Source organism: Rattus norvegicus, chromosome 5 (genome assembly GCF_021556685.1).
Source record: "Rattus norvegicus strain SHRSP/BbbUtx chromosome 5, alternate assembly SHRSP_T2T, whole genome shotgun sequence".
In the NCBI taxonomy this organism is placed as follows: Eukaryota; Metazoa; Chordata; class Mammalia; order Rodentia; family Muridae; genus Rattus; species Rattus norvegicus.
The window spans coordinates 169,450,021-169,475,573 of record NC_141538.1 but is presented as its reverse complement, the minus strand read 5'-3'; the positions used below and the strand labels follow the sequence as shown (position 1 = coordinate 169,475,573).

At 48.5% G+C, this 25,553-nt stretch overlaps 1 long non-coding RNA gene across 1 annotated transcript; it reads right to left on the bottom strand.

The window, feature by feature from the left end:
* Window positions 1–9,499: 9,499 nt before the first annotated feature.
* LOC148006185 (uncharacterized) lies at window positions 9,500–12,157 on the bottom strand. The gene is made up of 3 exons (XR_015621472.1): window positions 11,911–12,157; window positions 11,209–11,663; window positions 9,500–10,418 (listed from the first exon to the last, which is right to left on the bottom strand). It is a non-coding gene; the product is annotated as an uncharacterized LOC148006185 (long non-coding RNA).
* Between the last annotated feature and the right edge of the window lie 13,396 nt (window positions 12,158–25,553).

Below are 25,553 nucleotides of genomic sequence, written 5' to 3'. Positions count from 1 at the left end.
GCTTATGCTTAGTTAGCTTTCTTATGTAGCCCAGGACCACATGCACAGGGGATGGCACTGCCCACAGTGGGCATTGATAAGAACAGTTGACAATCCCCCATGGACACATTTCAAACCAACTTGATAAACCGTTTTTCCCAGGTGGTGATTCTAGTCCGTGTCAAGTTGACAGTTAATGCTAGCTAAGGAAATACCTTTGAGAGCTAGGGAAGAGGTGAAGTCTGCAGATTTCTGAGATGCCCTGGAGGCCTTTTGTTTTAGTGCCAAGTGTATCAGCCTTGGTAATTGAACCCTCTTCGTGTGGAATTTTACCCATAATCCTTTTCTAGCCAAAAGATAAAACGTTTCAACTTCTTCCTTGCTCTCTTGTTTTAATCTCAGTTTGAACTGTAACGTTTCTGAAAACCAGAGAACCATTATTCAACAGCCTAAAGTGACTTGTTTACCTTAGTGTGTTTGCCAATGGCTGGAGAGATAGCTCTTCAGTTAAGAGTACTAGCTGAGGATCCAGGTTCAGTTCTCAGCACTCACAGAGTAGCTCAAAACCATCTGTAACTGTAATTTCAGAGGATCGTATGCCTTCTGCTGGCCTCCTCAGGCACTGCACACATTGGGCACATATACACGCATGCAGGCTAAACGCTGGTACGCATAATAAATGAAATGTCTTCTGCTAGATAAAGTAGTCCTGGCCCTTGCACAAAGTCCTGAGTACAGGACAAAATGCATTCGATCCTTTACCTCACTGTAACAAAGGAAACCCTCAATGCAGTTCCCAGATGAGACCTTACATCCTTGAACAGCTTAGTCCCTGTGCCACACCTTTATCAATATTTTGCTCTGTGACCCTTATCAGAATAGAAGGCTGGAGAGACGGCATGGTGGCTTGAATAAGAATGGCCCCCATAGGCTCATATATTTGAATGATTAGTCATCATGTGGTGAATGCTTAGTCATCATGGAGTGAATGCTGAGTCATCATGGAGTGAATGCTGAGTCATCATGGAGTGAATTCTGAGTCATCATGGAGTGAATGCTGAGTCATCATGGAGTGAATGCTGAGTCATCATGGAGTGAATGCTGAGTCATCATGGAGTGAATGCTGAGTCATCATGGAGTGAATGCTGAGTCATCATGGAGTGAATGCTGAGTCATCATGGAGTGAATTCTGAGTCATCATGGAGTGAATGCTGAGTCATCATGGAGTGAATGCTGAGTCATCATGGAGTATTGAATGCTGAGTCATCATGGAGTGGCACTATTTGAAAGGATTAGAAGGATTGGGAGATGTGACCTTGTTGAAGGAAGTGTGTCACTGGGAATGGGCTTGGAGGTTTCAAAAAGCTCATTTCCAGCCTAGAGTCTCTCTCTCTCTCCCTGCTGCCTGCTGATCATAGACTCTCAGCTACAATTCCAGTACCACGTCTGTCTGCCTGTGCTACCTATCATAATGTGCCCCAGTCAAATGCTTTCTTTTATAAGAGTTTCCATGGCCATGGCATCTCTTCACGGCAACAGAACAGTGACTAAGACTGATGTCTTAGTGGGTGAGGACATTTACTGTTCTTGCCAAGCATCCCAGCTTGGTTACTGACGTTCATTTTGGGCAGCTCATGACTACCCATAATTCCAGATCCAGAGGACATGAGTTCTTCTGGCCCCTGAAGGTGTTGCGTTCACACACACACAGTTACACACATAATTAAAAGTCAAATGAGATCTTTCTAAATTCTTCTCATAGCATTCTAAGCTGCCTCTAACCGGCTCCTCCAAGTGCTCAGATTCACCCCACTTCCCACCGCAAAGGCCCTTGCACGCTCTCTGCTGCAGCCGCAGAAAGAGTCTACCTCTTGGCGCCAAGTTTCTGTTAGATGTCATCGTAACAAAATTACCAGGAGAGTTAACTTATCTTTAAAGTTTAATGATTTCATTTTATGTATATAGGTGTTTTGACTACATGCATGCCTTTGTACTGTATATATGTGTGCCTGTGCACTGTGTGCTGTGTGCTGTGTACTGTGTGCATGTGTGCCTGTGCACTGTGTGCATGTATGCCTGTGTGCATGTGTGCCTGAGCACTGTTTGTATGCATGCTTGTGCACTGTGTGCATGTGTGCCTATGCACTGTGTGCTATGTGATGTGTACGGTGTGCATGTATGCTTGTGCACTGTATGCATGGGTACCTATGCACTGTTTGCATGCATGCTTGTGCACTGTGTGCCTGTTTGCCTGTGTGCCTGTGTGCGTGTGTGTCTGTGCACTGTGTGCTGTGTGCCTGTGCATTGCATGCATGCAGTGCCTACAATGGCCATGGGAACACATCGGGTCCCTCTGGAACTAGAGTTACAGATGGTTGTGGACCAAGGGTGCTGGGAATTGAACCCAGGTCCTCTGGAAGAGCAGCCAGTACTCTTAACTGCTGAGCCGTCTCTCTGGTCCCAAGATAATTGGCTAAGGAGAGAAAAGGTCCTCATGGCTTACAGTGCTGGAGTACACAATCAGGAAAGCTGTCTGCTGCTTTGAGCATCTGCGCACCTCCCAGTGGGTGTAATTGTTGAAGATGCCGCCTTCGCGAGTTCACAGCTTCTAAAATCCACACTGTACAGCTCAGCATTCAGCCATGGTAAAGCTCTCCCAGACTCAACATGGGAAGATATTCCTGCCCATAATAAACATGTATCTGAAGTAGCAGAAACATGTAGTAGGTCAGAGAGAAAGGAGCAGGGAGTATATGGCAGGTCAGAGAGTTAACCTTGTGGCCAGGAATCAAGACAGAAAAACAAAATGTGGAGTCCCCACCATCCCTTCAGGAAGGCTAAGGGGCCCTTGGACTTCCTGCCTGCAGTCTGTCCCAGAGATCCAAGGAGCAGCCCAGCAGGGCCACCCTGAGCAGCATATATCGAACCCCAATGGGACTTGAGCAGCATATATTTAACACCTAGGATTTACCATATTCAAATCAGACTCACCCTAATGCATGAAACCAGGGGACACCCTCCAACCATAGAAATGCCTCCAGGTGCCTTCAGCTTGGCTTCCTCTGGCCTCTTGCCTGTCCTGGACACTGGGGAAGCTCATTTGTTTTATCTCTGCTGACAAGGACACATGGCTGTCCCCATTGGAAGCCCAACAATGTGCTTTCTCACACCATCCCCATGAGGATGATGAGTTGCAAAAGCACCTGTTCCCTGGGGCCTCCTGGGAAGTGTTGTCCAGGATAGAATTAAAGGCAACCTGAGTGAGCCTGAAGTCAAGGGGGAACGGTGGCCTTGGGGTGCTCCTCGGGAGTCAAGTCATCGCATTCTCCAGCCTAAGCTCCCCAAAGCCCTTAACCGCCAGAAAGAGGAAAGGACAAGGGTTGTCACCCCTAACTCCTCAAAAAGAGAAGAATCTTCCTTCTGCCAATGTCCATTCACTCAGCAAACATGTATTGAACGGATTTTAACGGCCCCCATGCTTCTTTCTGGGGAGGAGACACAGAGAAGCAGCTGGCGGTAAAGACTCCGTTGATAGGTCAAATTGTTTAAAAAGCCATCTGTTCACTTTCTGCGCTGCTAAAAATATACAATCAAACTCAACACTGAGTCGTGACGAGACTCTCCAGGAGCTGCTGGCGGATGGCCGTTCCTGCCCCAAGGTAATAGACACCATGAGCCATAAGCTTTGCATTTAATGCTCCGTGTCAAAAAAAAAAAAAAAAGTTAAATATTACAGAAAACGCACACATCTCCCAGCCTCATGTAAATAGATTTTTTTTTACAAGAAGACGCATGCTAAAAAGCATGCTAAAAACACTTACATTGTCATTACCGGGCTTAGAGGTGGTAGGCAGTAACAGTCTCTCTTGTTTTTTTGGTTGGTTTTGAGCTGGTCTCTCTATTCTACAAATTCCTTCTGAACCTTGTGCACAAGCTCTAGACCACTGGGGCGAGAGGACACTTTAGAAAGAAGCTTTCCTATCTCAGAGGTGTCCTTGTGGGAGGTGCACTGGAACCAGAGAGCATCAAGGGCAGCCTGGGAAGTGGGAGTCACGTGACCCGGTACTGCCTCTGGATAAGCTAGTGACAGTGATGGGAAGTCCAGATGGTGGTAAAAGGATCGGATTCACTGGACTGAGCAAGAGAGGGATGTCATAGCTCCCTAAGTTCTAGCTATGAGCCCCAGACCTGTCTCTGGAGTCCAGATCAGCAACAAAGAGCCAAAGGAGACCGGTCTTGAAGAACAACTATGTCCCTCCATCTTGCTTGTGTCTCAGAAGAATGAGGGAGCTTTGTGTGTGTGAGGGGTGAACACACATCAGACCCTGAGATGAACAGGCTGGCGTCAGTGGACGACCATCTTCAAGGAATGGTTCTGGGCCACCTGAAAGATGTTCTTCCCACAGTTTAGTCATACGTCATTGCCATCTGAGTGACACTGCAGCAAGACTTCCCCATGCTAGCCTGCTCTCCTGGGACCCAGACAGGTACATCAAATAGCTGAAGAAGGCTCGTGCGTCCCCATGCTTGTTTGCAAAGCTAGAGGCCCCAGATTGGCAACATCTCACCTACGTACATCCACACCCTACCAAGATGGCTGAGGAGGGGATCAAAGTCCAGAGACATGGGTGAGGTGTGTCAATTTGGTAGCTGATCTTCTGAGTTTACAGGGTGGCATCCCAAGATACAGTCACCCTGGCAGTGCCTCCCAACTGAATCCCTCAAACTAACAGCCTCTTCCACGGGGTCACGGCCGGAAAACATCCCAGACTACGTGATTTCATTTCTCCCTGCCTAAGAAGAAAGTGTGTGTGTATTGAACTGTTAAATGAAGGAAGAGAACTGAAGGAGCTGGCTTGCAGGCGTCCTCTCCCTCAAGCCCATGTACAGGTGGCAAGCCATGACAGCCTTTACCTCTCAGGGGAGTGTAACATCTGGGCCAGCCGTGGCGTGGCCAGGAAACTGAACTCGTGTCACGTCTTTGGATGGAGGGAGTTTAATGTACAGAAAGAGGCAGAAGGTTGCTAACAGAGCTGTAAAGAAATCTAACCAATGAGACTGCTGGCCTGGTGGGTCACTGCAGGCAGGCAGCTGCCTCTCCCCAGACAGAGAGTGGAATGGCTTAGCCCCTTCTTCTGGGGCACTAAGATGTAGCACACAAAGGAAAACACATAAGACATGTTATGGGAGAGCATTCATTTGGGCTTCTTGGCAACACTTTCCCCAAACCTTAGCATGAATAATTGAATAAGAGGAATGGAATGTACAGACCTTAGAGGGAGGCCTGGGACAGTTCTTTTGGACCTGGGGTGGCCGTTCCTCACCAAAGCTCAGCCTCACAGACTCAATCCTCCATCCTCACGCATGCCTCCAGCTCTTGTCCAGTAAAGCCCACCAGACTTCAGCGCGTTTCGTCCCAGGATTCAAATGTCTTTGATATGACAGAGAGAAACACTGCAGGGAACGGTAACTCCCACATCAGCATCCGTGTTTAAAACAACCCTCGAAGGGTTAAACTCCAATGAAGGCCGGTGGGACTCTGCTTCACAGTCTTCAGTTAATTATCAAGCTCTCTGATCCATGGCTTCTTGGTCTTCCTTCCTTCCCCTGTGAAGATGAATGAATGGCTCGGGAGATGCAGGGGGAAGCATGCTCACCCCTCCCCTGGGGGAGAAGGAGGTTAGGCTGCCACACACAGAGTCAAGAGGATTGACCCAACACCCCACAGGCATGGACATCACAGAGGCAGGGAGAACAAAGTTATTGGAATGTATGACTCTGGGAACAGACCCTTCATGGGGATGGGTTTTCTCCTCTGCAGAGAAAGAGCAGGAGAGAACACCAGCCACCTGGCCACTGTGCCTGGCTCTATGGCGACAGGCTGTCCTCAAACAGACCCTACTACCTAACCGCTGTTTGCTCATGTTGGTTCAGACCTCAATTCTGCCCTCCAAGCATACAGAGGCTGGTGCGTTAAAGTGGCCATTTAGAAGGGACAGGACGAGAGGATGGTGAATAGAGCCAAGGTCAGGCAGCTCCAGGAGAAAATCCATAATCCTCCAGCCTCCATCACAGCTCTTCTTGACATCTTCAAAGTATAGGGACAAGGTCACCAGGGATGAGAGGCTGTCCTGAGCTGGACACAGTTCCAGGATGCCCTGCAGAAGTCTGCAGAGAGAAGGGGGAGGGCAAGGCACCAGCACCCCTAGGGTCACATCAACCTTTCATCATGGGACAGTGGGGGCCGGAGACACACGTATAGGCAGTTTGTATCTTATCGTCTGCATCCTGTCCAAAGACACAGCCCGTGCAGATCAGCAGGCAACCTGGATCTGGCTCCTTCATATCGGAAATGGAGTGTTCCACTGACCTGGACTGTTTCCCTGTCCCAGTGATTTGAGGACATGAAGTTGTACTTGCTCCAGGACCATGGCTGTCCCATTTTATTTTCAAAGGCCTTCATGGCCTGGGTGCAGAAGCCACGTGGACAAGAGCTGTCAGAGGGCAGAGTAGGGCCTAAAACCCTCAGGATTCATCGTGAGCTCAGATCACAAGCTTGTACCTTGTGGCAATGCTGTAAGGTAAGTGAGCCAATGCTGTTTTATTTTATGATTTGGTTTTTATCTAATGCTTGAGGAGATTGAGTCCCAGAGATGTCAAGGGACAGTGTGACTCACAGAAGCTACTCATTTCTTATAGCAGATACATGTTCTTGGCAAAACATAGCAATATATGTATTTCCTTAAAGTGAAACATGTGTTTGCTTGTTAAAGAGTATTTTATGCATATGAGTGTTTTGCCTGCATGTATGCTGTGTGTTGAATGCATGGAGCACCAATGGGGGTCAAAAGAAAGGGTTGAATGCCCTGGAACTGGGGATTCCAGATGGTTGCAGGCTGCCATGTGGGTCTTGAGAATTGAATCCAGGTCCTCTGAAAGAGCAGCCAGCACTCTTAACTGCTGAACCATGTCCCCATCTTTGAATTATATGTCTGGTGAATATATGAATTATAGGAAATTCCTAGAAAAGGCCATCCCTGCATCGAGGATGAGTCACCAAGGCTGATTGATGGGTTACAGCGTTGTGGACTAGGAGGGTTAGGAAGTGAGACATGGAACTAAATATCCGAGGCCGTCTTCAGCCCACTAAACAGACATTCACTGAACACCTCTCAGGATGGCCTAGCAACCTCTCAACTACCAGGCAATGACCTTTGAAATGCGCTAGAGGACCACTCGCTTCCATCAACCAAACACTAAGAATGTCTTCAACTATCATCTGAGGCCCACAGTGGAGTTTTCCTGATTGACTATGGCCCACCTACTTGATCTTCCCAATCAGGACACTTGGAAAATGCCTTGATTTGTGACTTCTTTTTGTTCTGACTATACAAGTGTCATGTATTAGGCTGGAGAGACGGCTCAGCAGTTAAGAAAACTGGCTGCTCTTTCAGAGGACTTGGGTTAGGTTCCCAGAACCCACACGGTGGCTCCCAACTCCCGAAAAGTTAGCTCTAGGTGATCCCTAGAACTAGAAATACTCCATTTTCTGGTCTCTATGGGTACCAGGTACACCAAACCACTGAGTGCAAGTAGCTGTGCTTTCTCAGCTATGAATAACCTAGCTTAACCTCCTCCAGGGAACATGACAGAAGAGCAGAGGCTGCTGGGAGAAGAGCTATGAGATGCTGCCTTAGGACATGACATGGCTGCTGTGCAATTACCCACACATGTGTGCTTACCTGCTGTCTCAGTTAGGGTTTTACTGCTGTGAACAGACACTGTGACCAAGGCAAGTCTTATTTAAAAAGCACATTTAATTGGGGCTGGCTTACAGGTTCAGAGGTTCAGTTTATTATCATTAAGGCAGGAGCATGACAGCATCCAGGCAGGCATGGTGCAGGAGGAGCTGAGAGTTCTACATCTTCATCTGAAGGCTGCTAGGAGAAGACTGGCTTCCAGGCAGCTAGGATGAGTGTCTTAAAGCCCACGCACACCGAGACACACCTCTTCTTCCTCCTCCTACAAGGTCATGCCCATTCCAACAAGGTCGCACCCACAGTGACACACCCACTTCAACAAGGCCACACTTTCTAGTAGTGCCACTCCCTTGGCTGAGCATATACAAACCATCACACTTGCATATGATCAAGTCAGTCAAAATTCAAACACAGTACTCCTTTACCATCCTTGGCCGAGGAGCTATTATTGGTAGTCCATGGCTACTTTGGGAGGGAGAGTCACCTCCTTTGGGACCTCATGACAGACAGCTCATCCCCCAGTAGATGGCCCAACACCCATGCTCATAGAAGTTCTAACTGGGCTTAGGAAATACTAACAACAACAAGTTTGCATGAATTCATTCAAGTGGAAACACATTTATCACATTTCCATGTTATTCATATTTGATTTAGAATCAAGTCTGTTTTATCCCCATTGTTATTTAAAAACCTGTTTTGCATCGGCGGCATAGATCCATGCATGTATGCACTTGTCATGTTAATGTTTGTGTGTCTGCAAGAGCAAGCACCTGTCTTGCATGTACTACTCATGCAGAACGTATGTACAGACATTGCTTACATCTACACACATCCACCTGTACCACGTACAGTCGGTAAACAACTTCTACCTGGCCTGTCATTTGTTTACGCGTCCTAATTTATTCCTTCTGGGATTTGCTTTAGCTGCCAGAATGGTATTATATTGTTTAGACAGCTTGAGCAATTTAACTCAAATTATTTTCATAATGATGTCACTTAAATAAGCATAAAGCTAGGTATACGAACGGCTTCTGCTTATGGGTGTTAGGCATCCGTAGAAACAAAATAAATTTACAATTCAAATACAGGCAAAACTAGAAAGCCAATAAAATCCAAATTAACATTGCAAAGGTGACTTATGGTGCTGGTGCTGAGCTTGGAACCAAATCACCTGCCAAGGTGAGAAAGATGGGCGGTCATGCCTTAGGTCTGACAAGTCCGCTGGGCTCTTTCCTTTAGAGTGGGGAGAGCCACCAATTAATTCGGCATTACCATTTCCTTTGCTTCGTCTCTTAACAATGGGGTTGTCATTAACCACCCATCACCCAGTGAACACAAAAAATTATGACTGTAAAAAATAACGTGTAAATACAGTGACTAGAATCTCAGAAGGGCCCTGGCTCATGCTTGGTAAGGACACAAATGCTGTGCTCCAGGGCTCTTTCTGATAGACAGGGAGATGATGCTGGTACCAGTGCTACCCAGAGCCCTCAGGTCTCACATTTTGCTCCGTTCTGTGTCCTCCAAGGGCACAGTGCAGAGAGAGGGTGGTCCTCTACTCGATGTACAAGCAGAGAGGACAGCAGCAAGCACAGAGGCAGCCCCACACCTTCAGCACAAGGTGACCTCCAGGGCATGAAGGAAGGAGCTCCTTATTGCTGACTGCAGCTGACTAAAATCCCACTGTGGGCCAGGGAGATGGCTCAGGGGTAAAGGTGCTAGTTATGCAAGCGCAGGGATTCAAGTATGATCCCTGGTTCACACACACACACACACACACACACACACACACACACACACGTGGGAATGTAGATCTGGAAACTCAACACTCCTATGGTCTGATGGAAAGTAGAGACAGGAGAGTTGTCCAGAGTATACTGGAGTACATTGTGCAGCAGAAACAAGAGACCCTGCTTCAGGGGTTGGGGATTTAGCTCAGCCGTAGAGCGCTTGCCTAGTGAGCGCAAGGCCCTGGGTTCAGTCCCCAGCTCCGAAAAAAAAGAAAGAAGAAGAAAAAAAAAGAGACCCTGCTTCAGCAAAGCAGAAAGTGGGCATTGACTACCAAACATTGTCTTCTAGAACTTACGTGTATGCTGTGGTTTGAAGACATCTATACACACACACACACACACACACACACACACACACAGAGAGAGAGAGAGAGAGAGAGAGAGAGAGAGAGAGAGAGAGAGAGAAGGAGGAGGTTGTGGGGGATAGGGGAGGGAGCACAATAAACACATTTTTTTTATTTTCAAAGATCACAGCATGTTGAAAGGGCTCCTGAACCCCCCACATTCCTGAGAACTCAGCATCTCAGAGACCACACCCTGAACCAAAACCACAGCAAATCAGGAGACCCCTGAAAACCGACCCAGAGCCTCAAACGGATGTCCTCAGTGAAACAATAGTGTTGGAGCTTCAACTGAACAGCTGAGGTAGCACATGCTTCTCTCTGGTGGAAGCATGTCTCTGGGTATGAAGAAGGAGCCCCTGGCTTGTCTGTGTCCATGGTGTGCACCACAGAGGCACATTCTGAGCACAGGGTACCACGAAACTGCACATGGTGGCAAGAGTCTGTTGCTGAGTTGTCCCGGGCATGGTAAGGATCAGGCTCCAGCCACACTCTGCCTGGCAGAATTGTGGATTCGTCTGTTCAAGCTGCAAAACAAGTGCCCCAGGCTGGGCAGTTTAAAGAACATGAATGTGTTCCCCACAGCCCAGGAGGCTGAAGTTCTAGGTCATGATGCAGAAGGGACTGCTTCACCTTGAATCTCGCCCCAACTGCCACTGCGGCCTCCGCCACCCCTCTCCTCCTCCCCCTCCTCCCCCTCCTCCCCCCTCCTCCTCCTCCTCTTCTTCCTCCTCCTCCTTTTCCCCCTCCTCCTCCCCCTCCTCCTCCCCCTCCTTCCCCCTTCCCCCTCTTCCTCCTCTTTCTCCCTCTTCCTCCTCTTCTTATTCCTCTTTCCCCCTCCTCCTCCTCTTTCCCCCTCTTCCTCCTCTTCTTCTTCCTCCTTCCCCCTCCTCCTCCCTTTCCTCCTCTTCCCCCTCCCCCTCCTCCTCCCTTTCCTCCTCTTCCCCCTCATCCTCCTCCTCTCCCTCCTTCTCCCTTCCCCCTCCTCCTCTTCTTCATCCTCCTCCTCCTCTTCCTCGAACTGGATTGCTTTCTTCTCCCTGCAAACACTCATCTGTCATAATTTGTTTTCTGCAGCTGTGACAGCAATAGGTTTATCTGGCTAAATGCCCTAATCATGGCCTATCATCCAGGGAAGTTGGGACAGGAGTTCCAGGCAGGAACCTGGAGTCCGGGACTGAAGCAGAGGCCATGGAGGGATGCTACTTATTGGCTTGCTCCTCACAGACGGCTCACTCGGTCTGTTTTATACAGAACTGCCTGCTCGTGGGTGGCACTGCCCACAGAGGTCGGAGCCCCACCCCCACCCATCAATCATTAATTAAGAAAATGCCTTACAGTTGTGCCTACAAAGTAATCTGTTGGAGACAACTCTTATTGAGGGTCCCTCTTCTCGAGTGACTCCAGTTTGTGTAAAAGTGATGAATAGCCTCTCCTCTCTCCTGGGTCCTCACCTCTTTTTCTTCTGACAGCCATCGATTGGATGAGGAACAAACTGATGACGTCATTCCACCCAGTGGCCTCTTTAAGGACCCTGTCTCTAAATGGTCACACCCCAGGGTGCTGGGCGTTAGGACTTTAGGAGTCTGAGGACAGTCTCATCAGTGTGGCAGAACTGTAGGTGGGACAGCTTCGTCAGCCATGCATCGTGGCTGCTCTGCCAATCACTCCCAACACCTTCCAGCACAGAGGGTCATCCGGGAGGGAATGGTCATTGCGAGCAGGGCACGAAGAATCCCAGGCTCCAGAGAGGAGCTGCGCTGCATCTTTCTAAGCGGAATGCTGGTCGTAGTCTAGAGCACAGAGAACAGAATGTACACAATCCTCTAATTACTGCAGGTTAATTAGCTCTTCTCAGCACTTTGGAAAGGAAAAGCCACTTGAGCAGGGCGTGAATCACCGACTCCCACTCCTTGGCTGGCAGGAGCTGGTGGAAACTGTTCTCAGACAGCAAGCAGCAAGGCCCCACTCTCCGGCAGGTCAGTCACCAGCATCTGAAGGTGCTCAGAATCCAGGCTTTCTGCCTGTGAAAATACTCACCAGATAGGAAAAACTCCAGGGGAATGGGACCATTAAGACAAGGGACTTCAATGGACCAAATTTCCAGGAACGTGTCGGAACTTCCAAGAACTCCATTGCTCCTGCTTCTCACGTCTTCAGTACCTGGAACTCCAGAGATAGAAAAGGAGGCAGCCCACCTGACCCGTCTCCAGGAATCTCTTTATCCTGAGGTCCTGGCTGGTCACGAGAGATGGCTGTCGACAGTTTTAGTTACTTCTGTTGCTGTGATAAGACGGTGTGATCAAGGAAAGGTATAGAAGGTTTATTGGAGGCTTACAGTCCCAGAGGGTTAGAGTGCAAGGCCTTCATGGCAGAGGGTGTGGCAGCAGGCAGGAAGGTGCGGAGCTGGAGCAACTGTCTTACCCTTCATGTTGTTAGAACACTGAATTACTACTTACTAGTTACTATGTTTCATCTTGCTCCATGTCAGCTTTCTCTCTCCCTTCTGTCTCTCTGACCCATAACCCTATGTGTAGAGTAGACTCCAGGTCTTGCCTCCCCTCCCCAACACTTAGCAGTACAGTAGACAGCAAAAGACAAAAACCTCACAGTGGGGGTTGGGGATTTAGCTCAGTGGTAGAGCACTTGCCTAGGAAGCGCAAGGCCCTGGGTTCAGTCCCCAGCTCTGGAAAAAAAAGAACCAAAACAAAAAACCTCACAGTGGACTGACTCCCCCCCCCCAACAGCCCACTCCCCTCCCTGCACCACCTCTTCTCTGCTTCATGGAGGCCCTCTGGATCCCAGATAACCGAGGATTCCCAGAAGTTCGCCTACCTTAGGGCCCCGCTTGCCTTCTCAGATGAAAGATCTCAACTATAACAGGCTCTCTGGTAAGCACAGGTGGCCCAGGGAACTATGGGACACAATTGCTTCAAATTTTATCTCACTCTTAAATATAAACACACCCATATTGTAGAAAGACCGTGTGATGATGAATCTTGGTTGTTAATTTCACACATCTGAGAAGGGCGCCTCAGGCGAACCATTGTCTCCATCAGATTGGAATTTTCTTGATTGCTCACTGATGAAGGAGAGCCCAACCCAGAGTGGGCAGAGTCATCCCTAGGCAGGCAGGGGGGCCTGGGCTGGGTAAACAGAAGCAGAACTGAATGTGGTCTGTGGGTTAGTCAGGGAGCAGCACTCCTCCCTGGCTCTGCTGCTGTTCCTGCTTCCAACTCCTAAGAGGGAGCCTGGAGTTCTTGCCCTGACTGGCTACAGGGATAGGCTGTATCTGGTCATGGTGTTTATCATAACCAACTGAACAGGACTGTGACATACAAGGAAGACAGCAATGTAAGGAAATACCAGTGAGGACCTCAGAGGGCAGAGAATAATACAGTAAGCCGAGGAGAGCGATCCATGTGTAAAATTGATGACTGGAGGATATCAGGGACTGTGTTTTATCCCTCAAAGGACAGAATGTTCTCTCTAAGAAACGGCACATTTACAGAACAAGAAACACACTAAGGAAGGCAAGGTATGTAGGAAGCCACATAGGAAGTCTTGCAGAAAGCCACACAGGAAACCATGCAGGGGGCCATGCAGGAAACCATGCAGATAACCATGCAGGAAGCCATGCAGGGGGCCATGCAGGAAACCATGCAGGAAGTCACACAGGAAACCATGCAGAAAGCCACACAGGAAACCATACAGAGGGCCATGCAGGAAACCATGCAGGTAACCATGCAGGAAGCCATACAGGGAGCTATGCTGGGAGCCATGCAGGAAGTCACACAGGAAGCCATGCAGGAAGTCACACAGGAAGCCATGCAGGAAGTCACACAGGAAACCATGCAGGAAGTCACACAGGAAGCCATGCAGGAAACCATACAGGAAGCCATGCAGGAAGTCACACAGGAAGCCATTCAAGAAGTCACACAGGAAGCCATGCAGGGAGCCACACAGGAAACCATGCAGGAAGTCACACAGGAAGCCATTCAAGAAGTCACACAGGAAGCCATGCAGGGAGCCACACAGGAAACCATGCAGGAAGTCACACAGGAAGCCATGTGGGAAGTCATGAAGCTAACCATGCAAAAAAACATGCAGGAACACCAAACTGAGGCATGCACTTAGAAAGAAAGTCAGAAGCACTAAGAAGCAAATACTCACAGAGGGAAATTACAGTGTCACTCTGGGAGCCAAACGTACCATGGAGGTTCTAGAACGCGAGCACAGGGGACCAAGAGGAACGATAGTTTTTTCAGAAGAGATACCGGACATTTGGGGGTTTCTGTGAAGTCTCTTATCAAAGGCCCAGAAAAACCTAACAAAACAGACCCTACCTGTGATGATGAATCTTCATCGCCGACTTGGCTGGATTTAGACTCAGATGGAAAAACCCTGTGGGCATGCCTATAAGGGAGCATCTGGAAAGGCTTAAACTGAGCAGGGAAGACCCACTCTGGATGTGGGCTGCACCATCCCGTGGGCCGAAGTCCCGCCCACGCTGGATGTGGGCCGCATCATCCCTCAGTCTGGAGTCCTGCCCATGCTGGATTGGACTGCACCATTGCATGGGCGGGAGTCTCGCCCACTCTGGATGTGGGCTGAACCCTCCCACAGACTGGAGCCCCGCCCACTCTGCATGTAGGCAGCACCATCCCACCGGCTGACATCCCAGATGGAATACAAAGGAGAAAGCTGACCATGCTCCTCCCGCTTCGCCTTCCCCACCATGATGGACTGTCCTCTCAAATGTGAGCCAAATAAATTCTTCCTCCATCGAGTTGCTTTGCTGCTTTTCCTGGGTGTTTTTTTGCAGCGAAGAGGAAAGCAGCTAGCCAAGCAGCACTCGAGACAGGTGGAATTGCAGAACAGTGGGGATGAAGAGATGGGAGGATAGAAGTTTCCGGAAGACAAAGGAGCTGTTCAAACAGCAGTCATTGAAATAACGTTGGCAAGAACGACTTCAGAGTTCCGAAGGAAAAACCGCCAGCCTTGGCTTCTTTTTTTTTATTATTATTATTAACTTGAGTATTTCTTATATACATTTCCAGTGTTATTCCCTTTCCCGGTTTCCGGGCAAACATCCCCCTCCCTCCTCCCCTTCTTTATGGGTGCTCCCCTCCCCATCCTCCCCCCATTGCCGCCCTCCCCCCAACAATCTAGTTCACTGGGGGTTCAGTCTTAGCAGAACCCAGGGCTTCCCCTTCCACTGGTGCTCTTACTAGGATATTCATTGCTACCTATGAGGTTAGAGTCCAGGGTCAGTCCATGTATAGTTTTTAGGTAGTGGCTTAGTCCCTGGAAGCTCTGGTTGCTTGGCATTGTTGTACATATGGGGTCTCGAGCCCCTTCAAGCTCTTCTAGTTCTTTCTCTGATTCCTTCAACGGGGGTCCTATTCTCAGTTCAGCGGTTTGCTGCTGGCATTCGCCTCTGTGTTTGCTGTATTCTGGCTGTGTCTCTCAGGAAAGATCTACATCCGGCTCCTGTCAGTCTGCACTTCTTTGCTTCATCCATCTTGTCTAATTGGATGACTGTATATGCATGGGCCACATGTGGGGCAGGCTCTGAATGTGTGTTCCTTCTGTGTCTGTTTTAATCTTTGCCTCTCTATTCCCTGCCAAGGGTATTCTTGTTCCCCTTTTAAAGAAGGAGTGAAGCATTCACATTTTGATCATCCGTCTTGAGTTTCATTTGTTCTAGGCATCTAGGGTAATTCAAGCATTTGGGCTAATAGCCACTTATCAATGAGTGCATACCATGTGTGTTTTTCTGTGATTGGGTTACCTCACTCAGGATGATATTTTCCAGTTCCAACCATTTGCCTACAAATTTCATAAAGTCATTGTTTTTGGTTTCTTAACTTAGTCACTAGATGAGTCACAGGCAGGGTGCTAGGTGTTCCTCACACCAGAGAGATCACAACCGCTTCTGCCCCACAGGTGCAGTAGAATCCTGTGAGGAAAGACCTGGGCTCCAGAGAACAGGAGGTCGTGCCAGGAGTCACAGTTGGTGCAACTGATCTCAGGAGCCATCAAAACCCTATGTGGGAGGAAGGAGGGAGGGCTGCAGTCCAGAAAAATAAAACAGGCGCTGACTGACCACGTGAGAGTTTTGGTCAAACAGCACAAAGTGCTCAGTCTGGTGGCACGTGCCCACAGAGCAGGTGACAGCCCTGGTCGTTATTCATTCTGGGGAAGCACGGAGTACATCAGGAACGGAAATGTAATCATGGCGCTACTCCGAGGCTCAGCTGTGAATAATAATTACATAATTATGCAAATGATGGATATTGATCTAACCACAAATTATACTCCTGGAAGGAGGGGCAGGGGTTCTCTGTGTGTGTGTCTGTGTGTGTCTGTGTCTGTGTGAGTCTGAGCATATGTTCACCGGATAGACAGGCGAGAGAAACAGGGCATGTAGTAGAATCCGCATCTTCCAGGGGAGGATCCAGGGGAGTGAACTGAAATTAGAAAGGAGAAGCAGAGGCCAGGGCCAGAGCACTCACTGCACAAACAGGAGGGTCTGAATTCAAATCATCAGGAACCATGTTGAAAGTCTGGTGTCTGTAATTCCAGAAGTGGAGTCAGGGGTATCACTGAGGCTTGCTGGCCAAGTGCTCCAAGTTCTGTGAGAGACCCTGTCTTGGGGGAATGCAGCAGATGGTGATAAAACAAGTCACCTGACAGCCTCCTTTTACTTCCACATGAGCATGCATGACGAAATCACCCACTCAGCTCTGTACATATACCATACATGCATACCACAGATACACATGTCATACACCATACATGTATACCACAGACACACATGACATGTACCATACATGTATACCACAGATATACATGACATATACATGCACATATACCAAATACATATGCCATATGTCATACTTCTATACCACAGATACACATGCCATGCATTATATACATGTATACCACAGATACACATTATATACCATATTTATGTAACACAGATATACATGTCATACACCATACATATATCCCACAGATATATATGACATATACCATATGTGTATATCACATACCACAGATACACATGACACATACAATACATGTGTACCACAGATGCAAATGTCATACATCATACATGTATAACATAGATACACATACATACAGTAGTGGAAAACAAACAAAAAGTAGTATTTAGAAAAGTGTGTACTTTTGAGTATCAAGGTCAAGATGGGAGGGGTGGAGGTAGGGGGATGGGGATAGGAGGCTGGGGCAGCAACCTTTGGGAAGTGGACACAGAGATGGAGAGCAGGTACCGGCATCAGTCACGTGTACTAATCCAACAGAATGATTGTATTAGGCTTTTTGAAGGCGTCTTGAATTCATAACATAAAGAGAGAAAACTGGCTTTCGTGGCTGGAGCACAGGGTCAACAGGGAGGACAGATCCTACTGGGATCCCAGTTGGGAGGACTCTGCCAGATGTTATGGTGAGCATGCTCAGGGTCTCTATGGGGAGCTTGGGGGCCGGCTGGAAGCTCTTGTACAGTTAGTTCACTGGTGATGGAGGACTTAAATAAGGCTCAGGGAGATGAACACACCTCTGCCTGGGCAACTTTTGGAGCAGGGCTTTTCGGCTCTGCTGGAGAGCTGGGAGCTGAAGGGCAAAGAACACTGTTCCCTCAAGTCTCTCCCTCAACCCTGAGCAAGAGAATGGGAGAGACCTGGATGGAATAAGAAGCTTGTTGTGGACACTGGATGAAATTCCTCCATCTGCTCTAACAAAGACAGAAACACACACACACACACACACACACACACATACCACACACCATACACACACACCATACATACACACCATACACACACACCATACATACACACCATACACACACACCATACATACACACCATACACACACACCGTACACACACACATACACACACAATACACACATCATACACACACACACATACCATACACACACACCATACACATACACATACCATACACACACATACACACACCATACACACACACACACCACACACCATACACACACACCATACACACACACCATACATACACACCATACACACACACCATACATACACACCATACACACACACACCGTACACACACACATACACACACAATACACACATCATACACACACACACACATACCATACACACACACCATACACATACACATACCATACACACACATACACACACCATACACACACACCATACATACACACCATACACACACACCATACATACACACCATACACACACACCGTACACACACACATACACACACAATACACACATCATACACACACACACATACCATACACACACACCATACACATACACATACCATACACACACATACACACACCATACACACACACACCACACACCATACACACACACACCGTACACACACACATACACACACAATACACACATCATACACACACACACACATACCATACACACACACCATACACATACCATACACACACATACACACACCATACACACACACATACCATACACACACACACACACACCACACACCATACACACACACCATACATACACACCATACACACACACCGTACACACACACATACACACACATACACACACCATACACACACACATACACACACACACACCACACACCATACACACACACCATACATACACACCATACACACACACCGTACACACACACATACACACACAATACACACATCATACACACACACATACCATACACACACACCATACACATACACATACCATACACACACATACACACACCATACACACACACATACCACACACACACATACACACACACACACACACACACACACACACACACACACACACACACACTACATTGGGTACCCGAAACAGCAGAATATTGGATCAGGTGTCAGCAGGCTCGCCATTCCTCTGGAGGCCGTAATCTAGGACCCTCTCTACCTTGGCCAGGCTCTGAAGGGAAATCAGTCCTCTGTACTGGTTTTCTTGTCTCTGCCCACTGCCTTCCATGGCCTTCTCCTTACTGAGTATCCCCAGAGTTCAGTGTTCCCCAGAGCTCAGTGCTCCCCAAAGCTCAGTGCTTCCCAGAGCTCAGTGCTCCCCAGAACCCAGTGCTCCCCAGAGCTCAGTGCTCCCCAGAGCCTAGTGCTCCCCAGAGCTCAATGCTCCCCAGAGCACTGCTGCAGTTACACAGATCAACAGAAGGACCACACTACCTCCTTCTATCCTTTTCAAAGGATTTAATGGAGCCTTGAGAAAGGAGCCATCAAGACAAAGAATTAGCCATCTGCTAAAAGGTGGCTTTGTACAGAGAGGTATCTGCTCATTTTGTCTCCCGTAAAGGTTTCCACGCTATTGCTGCAGACCAGGTCAGAGATGCTGGCAGACACCATAGCCTCCTACCCCTAGAGGGTCTTTGGGAGTGACAAGGAAGTGCTGTCCCCTTCTGGTCATTGCCATGTATTTCAACTGGACATATGCACCCTTCTGCAGCTGCGGGGAGGGGCAGTGCAGGAAGAGGGTCATCACAGGAATGGAGCTGACCCTGCCCTGCAGCCACTTAACAGAAACAACTGCAGAAGGCGTGCTGTGGACCTCCCTTAGGACATCCTTTCCAGGGGGTGAGGGAGGTGGTTCAGGTGTAAAAGTGGAATCTGAGTTCAGATTCTCAGCTCCTGCTGAGGACAAAAATGGGGAGGTGGGCAGGCCTGTTTGTGCACATGTATGAATATGCACGTGGTAGTGCATGTGTAACCCTAGCCCAGAGTGGAAGAGACAGGGGATCCCCCCAGAGTTTTCTTTTTCTGACCAACCAGCCTAGTTAATAGTGAACAACCCTGTCTGGAGGAGAGTCCAGGCAGACATCCAAGTTGACCTTTGGCCCCCAGCACAAGCACACACATTCACGCCCGTGCACACGCCCACGTTGCACATAAGCACACATGCTCACATATAGGCAGAGTCCCCATCCTGCGTTATTTTCTTCCTCGCCTCTCTCCCAAGAACTTTCTAGCGGTTTCCAACGCCACAGCCGCTCAGACACAGTCTCTCCGCGGAACCTGATTCATTGCCTGCTGTTTGAGCCGATTCGCGTCCTCTGCTCTGCCTGAGAAACAGGAAGCCCAGCTTTCGGTTGGGGTTCCCCCCCCCCTCTCTTTTGTTTGTTTGCTTTCATCTGCGACTCCCGTCTTGCCAAAAAAAAGAAAAAGTGGATAAATGAGCGGAGAATATTTCTTTTCAAAGAAAAGGAAATTAAACCGAGACGTGCGGTGGCAGAGCGGTGAGTCCCAGCCTGACGGAGGAACACTGCAGCCAGCATCCCCTGAGCCACAGGAGGGCTCAGGACCAAAATACTTGTGGAAAAGAGGCCCCCCTCCCCCTCACTTCCCCCACCTCCCACCCCCTCCCCCGCCCCCACCCCGCCCCTCAGCACGCAGGCAGACAAAAAGCTCTGTCCCTAGCTGCCACCCACTGGGCACAAATCGTGTTTAACAGCTCCCGAATTTACTGCCAATTGAATAAAAGACCACTATTTTAGGAAATGTCAGTATTTCTCCCCAAAATAAATAAAAGCCCCTTATTGTGAACAGCCCTGGTTTCAGGCAATCTGCCTGGTGAAACGGATCCGCAGAACAGTGGGATGCATGAAGGGCGTTTGACAGAGGCTCAGCAGGATGCGTGCACCTGGCCAGCTCCAGCCAGGAAGCGGGGTGCTCCGCCAGAGAAACTGGGTACCCATCGCTCCTCGCCACCCCCAGCGGGGGTGCTGTGGTCTAAGGGATCTCACCAAGTCAGTTCTGAACTGCGGAGACACCCCCCCCCCCACTACGATTCTGGCACCTACTGTGCCAAGAAGAAGAGAGTTGTGTGGAAAGACACAATGCAGGTGACTGTGCGGGGGTGGGGTCGTGGGAGGGGTTTACAATCCCCAGTTCCTGCCGAGTAGAGCCACTCTGGCCTGGGGATGCAGGGCTTTGAGAATGAGCCAGCCAGGACCCCGGAGCCCTTCACCAGTCCCAGGATGTGTGCGTGTTTTGGAAACACTAGCTGGGGCATTTTTCACGTGAAGGATTCCAGCAAGCTCAGATGTTTCTCCCACCCGTGTGAAGCCTCCATCACTTTCCTGAGGATACCAGCACCACTCCACATCTGTCCAGTCTGGGCCTGCCATCCTCTGCAGGGATGCTGGCACAGAAATGTTCCTGGGTGCTATGTCTAGAGGTTGGGAAGACTGCAAACCCCTAAGCAAGAGGCCCCAGAGCCCAGCTCTGTACGCTCCAAGACACGGACCTCTCCACTGAACACAGACTTCGTAAGAGGCTTTTCTGTGTTAGTCAGTGGGAAAAGAAACACAAGTGAGTGCCCAAATAATAACCTAAACATTCAGACAGACAGACAGATGATAGGTACATAGACAGACAGACAGATGATTGATAGATAGATAGACAGACAGATGATAGCTAGCCAGATAGATGATAGATAGATAGATGATAGATAGATATAATAGATAAATAGATATAGATACATAGATAGATGATAGATAGACAGATGATAGATAGGTAGATAGATAGACAGATGATAGATAGACAGATAGGTGATAGATAGATATAATAAATAGATATAGACAGATGATATAGATAGCCAGATAGATGATAGATAGTAGATAGATAGATAGATAGATAATAGATAGACAGATAGCTAGATAATGGATAATAGATAGATAGATGATTGATAGATAAATAGATGATAGATAGATTATATGTAGACAGATAAATGATAGACAGATATAATAGATAAATAGATATAGATAGATAGACAGACAGATGATTAGATAGCCAGATAGATAGATAGATAATAGATAGATAATGGATAATAGATGATAGATAGATAGATAGATAGATAGATAGATAGATAGATAGATAGATAGATGATAGATAGACAGACAGACAGGTAGATAGATAGGTAGAGATATGTAGATAGATAGATGGATGATAGAGACAGACAAATACTCATACATATATTCAGAGTGAATAATATCAGGTCACTCCCAACTTCCAAACCACTGAGGTTTCTGGGTGCTACCTCTGTACCTTGTGCTCCTGGGGGCCACAATCCATCTCTAGATCAAGCTCTGAGCATCGTGCTTCCTACCAGGGAAGTTGCAACGATCTCACGGCGTCCAGATTTGATCTAGGCTGCTGCGGGGCCCCACCCAGACAGTGTTCATGAGAGGGCTCCTCAACTCTCCCCAAAGGGGACCCAGCCACTCTGCTCCATGCCTAGCCTGCCCCAACTACCACCGTGTTCTGGCGTTATCTGGAAGTGTCCAAGGTTCCCAGACAAGCCTGATGGACGGAGTGATGGGGACTCCCAACTCTTGGGAGCCCCTCACTGGGTAGCAGAAGGCTCTTCCATGCCCCTCCCCCCACTGAGCACACTCTCTACACTCGTAATTATATAATATTAATTGACATGAGCCATTTCTTATTCCACACTAATTGAAAATCACTGATTTTCCTTCCGCAAATAGCTCTCCATGTCAATTACTGAACGAGACGCAGCCCATCTTTTAATTAACCGCCCTCGACCACAGTCTTTCAAATCTGGTTTTAAGTCCAGTTAACTAGTTCATCCGGTTACAATTATAGTCAATAATGACCAAGGTCTCTCTAAAGAATCATTCATGTCTGGCTGAAAGGTCTGAGGGAAGGCTTGTGCCCTCCTGTCTTCCACCTCCTGGAGGTGGAACAGAGTGAAGGGCTGAGAGAACGTCCATGACTTTCACTTCCGCTGGACCCACCCCATCCTCGAGGCTGAGCCGAGACACCAGAATGCTGTTCCTAAGGGGCTTCCCAAGTCTCGACTCCAATTTTATTCTTTCCTCCTCAGGAAATTCACGCAGACATCTAGTGACCTGGGTTAATCTCAGACACAGTTGAGTCCCGGATTGATTTACACTACACCTGGGCCTCCGTGTTAGTCCATTTCCTGGTGTCGTAGCAGAACGCTGGTGGCTGGATGGTTTATAGAGAAAGGTTTATGTGTAGCTCACCGTTGTAGAGGCTTAATGTCTGCACAGCACAGTCAAGTCTCCCCCTGCTATTCCTGCCACAGTGAAGGGCATAGTGGCAGAAGCTCTTTATACAAGCAGAGATCATGTGATAAGATGCAAACCCAGGGGCTGGAGTGATGGGTCAGCAGTTAGGAGCACCAGCTGCTCTTCCAGAGGTCCTGAGTTCTATTCCCAGCAACCACACGGTAGCTCGCAACCATCTGGAATGGGATCCGATGCCCCCTTCTGGTGTGTCTGAAGACGGCGATCGACTCGCATACATGAAATAAATAAATGAATCTTAAGAAAGAAAAGAAGAAGAAGAAAACCCAGAGTGGAGAAGGGCTGGTCCCACACACTGATAACAATGACCAAGCCATCTTCAAACCACAGCAGATCATGTGCCCTACACTGATGGCAGACTTCTTTAGGCCCCTGGTACATGCTCAGCTAACTGGTATATATCAGTCAGTTGTTCTGCATAATAAAACCATCCCAGAGTATGCTAGCTTGTACCAACATTACTTCATGGGTAAGCCTGGAAGTGCTTTCCATCCTGAGAGGGCTTGGTGAGTTCCCTGGTCTTATTCACAGATTGGTGGCCAGTAGCTGGGTTAACGAGAGGCCGGGTGATCAAGAATGGCCATCTAAAAGCACCTCCCAATAACACCAGGTCCAAGCAGGTTGACTGAAGCCAGTTCTCACATTAGGAGACTTACCTGTTCTAAGCCCTGCCCCCTTGCAATAGCTTGCACTGACTAGTTCTTGGCTAAGGGTGGTCCAGAGGCCCTGGGGTTTTTATATGTTCACTGCCATGGGGGTACCATGGGAGACACCCAGCATGGAGCTAGAGTGGCCTGGAACCCTGCTGGAGTCACACAGAGACATGTCACCCCACACACTGCTAATCTTAACCCCTGATCATGTACCCTGGACACTGACAGAGTCTACATACCTCCACCAGAAGCCATGGGTCACACGCATAGCACCCATGCACAAGAGGCAGCACAGAGAGGAACCTCAGAGCCCATAGAAAAATCATCCCACACAGAGTGACCATGTGCTGAATCCAAACAGCGGATTGTGAAACTTACTGTGTGAGGGGCACCAAGGTTCTTGTGCCCACGGACATGACAAAGGGGCCTCTTCTCATAGGAAGAGCTAACAGACCTGTTTTCCCTCCCAGAAGGCTGGGAGTGGATGTACTTAGTGACCTGGTGACCTTTCTGCTATCTTTGGAGGAAGACTTCATCCACCTTTAGCCATGGAGGCTGACCTCACCCAATGACCCAGAATGATCATTCCAGATTCCTCCCTCCCTAGACCTTAATCTTAAACTCCCAATTAAACCTACCCTTAGGGGAGATGCCATACATATTCTACTCTCTGCTGACCTCTATGCTATTGGTCAGAGACCACACTAGGTTCTTTCGCTATAGAACCCGCCCTCATGGGTTCTTTGTATAGGAGTCTTTATGGGATCGCACCTAAAGCTTTATTGTGCACCTGGAACTGGAATAATGGCTGCCTGGAAATCTTTTCCCACAACGTAACAACACACTGTGTTTTAAACATGCTGACAATGACAGTCCCCCACCCGCCCCGCCCCGCCCCGCCCTGCCCCACCCCCGCACCCCGGCATGAGAAGCCCCCAAGTTGGATCCAGGTCGATGAAGCCAGTCTGAACCAGATCTTCATTCCCAGCTGTCTGCCTGATCCCTCTCATTGTTGCTAGCCCATTTTAAGTGTACGGAAAATCCCCAGTACTGGAGGAGCATGTGCGTTGGGCTGCAAGGCAGAGTAGCTGGAGAAAAGCTTGACACTCCAGTTCTTTTTTTTTTTTTAATATTTTTTCTTTTCCTTTATTGGATATTTTCTTTATTTACATTTCAAATGTTATTTCCCTTCTCAGTTTCCCCTCCAGAAACCCCCTATCCCATCTTCCCACGCCCTGCCTCCATGAGAGTGCTCCCCTACCCACCCACCCACCCATCCACTCCCTCCCTACCTACCCTCCTGCCTCCCTGCCCCAGCATTACCCTACATTGGGGCATGGAGCCTTCACAGGACCAAGGACCTCTCCTCCCATTGATACCCAACAATGCCATCCTCTGCTACATATGTGGCTGGAGCCATGGGTCCCTCCATGTGTACTCTTGGGTTGGTGGTTTAGTCCCTGGGAGCTCTGGGGGTCTGGTTGGTTGATATTACTGTTCTTTCTATGGGGTTGCAAACCCCCTCAGTTCCTTCAGTTCTTTCTCTAACTCCTCCATTGGTGACCTCATTCTCAGTCCAATGGTTGGCTGTGAGCATCCACCTCTGTATTTGTCATGCTCTGGCAGAGCCTCTTAGAAGACAGCTATATTAGGCTCCTGTCAGCTTGCACCTCTTGGCATCCACAATAGTGACTGGGTCTGGTGACTGCATGTGGGATGCATACATGTGCTGTGGTGGCTCTCGTTGTGCCTCTTGACTTCTCCGTGTCTTAGCCACAGTTTAAGTGGGAATCCTCTGCTTACTTAGGAGCGGTTGCCATGGTGACCTGCCAACAGGACAAATACAATTCTAAGAGGAAGGAATGGCATC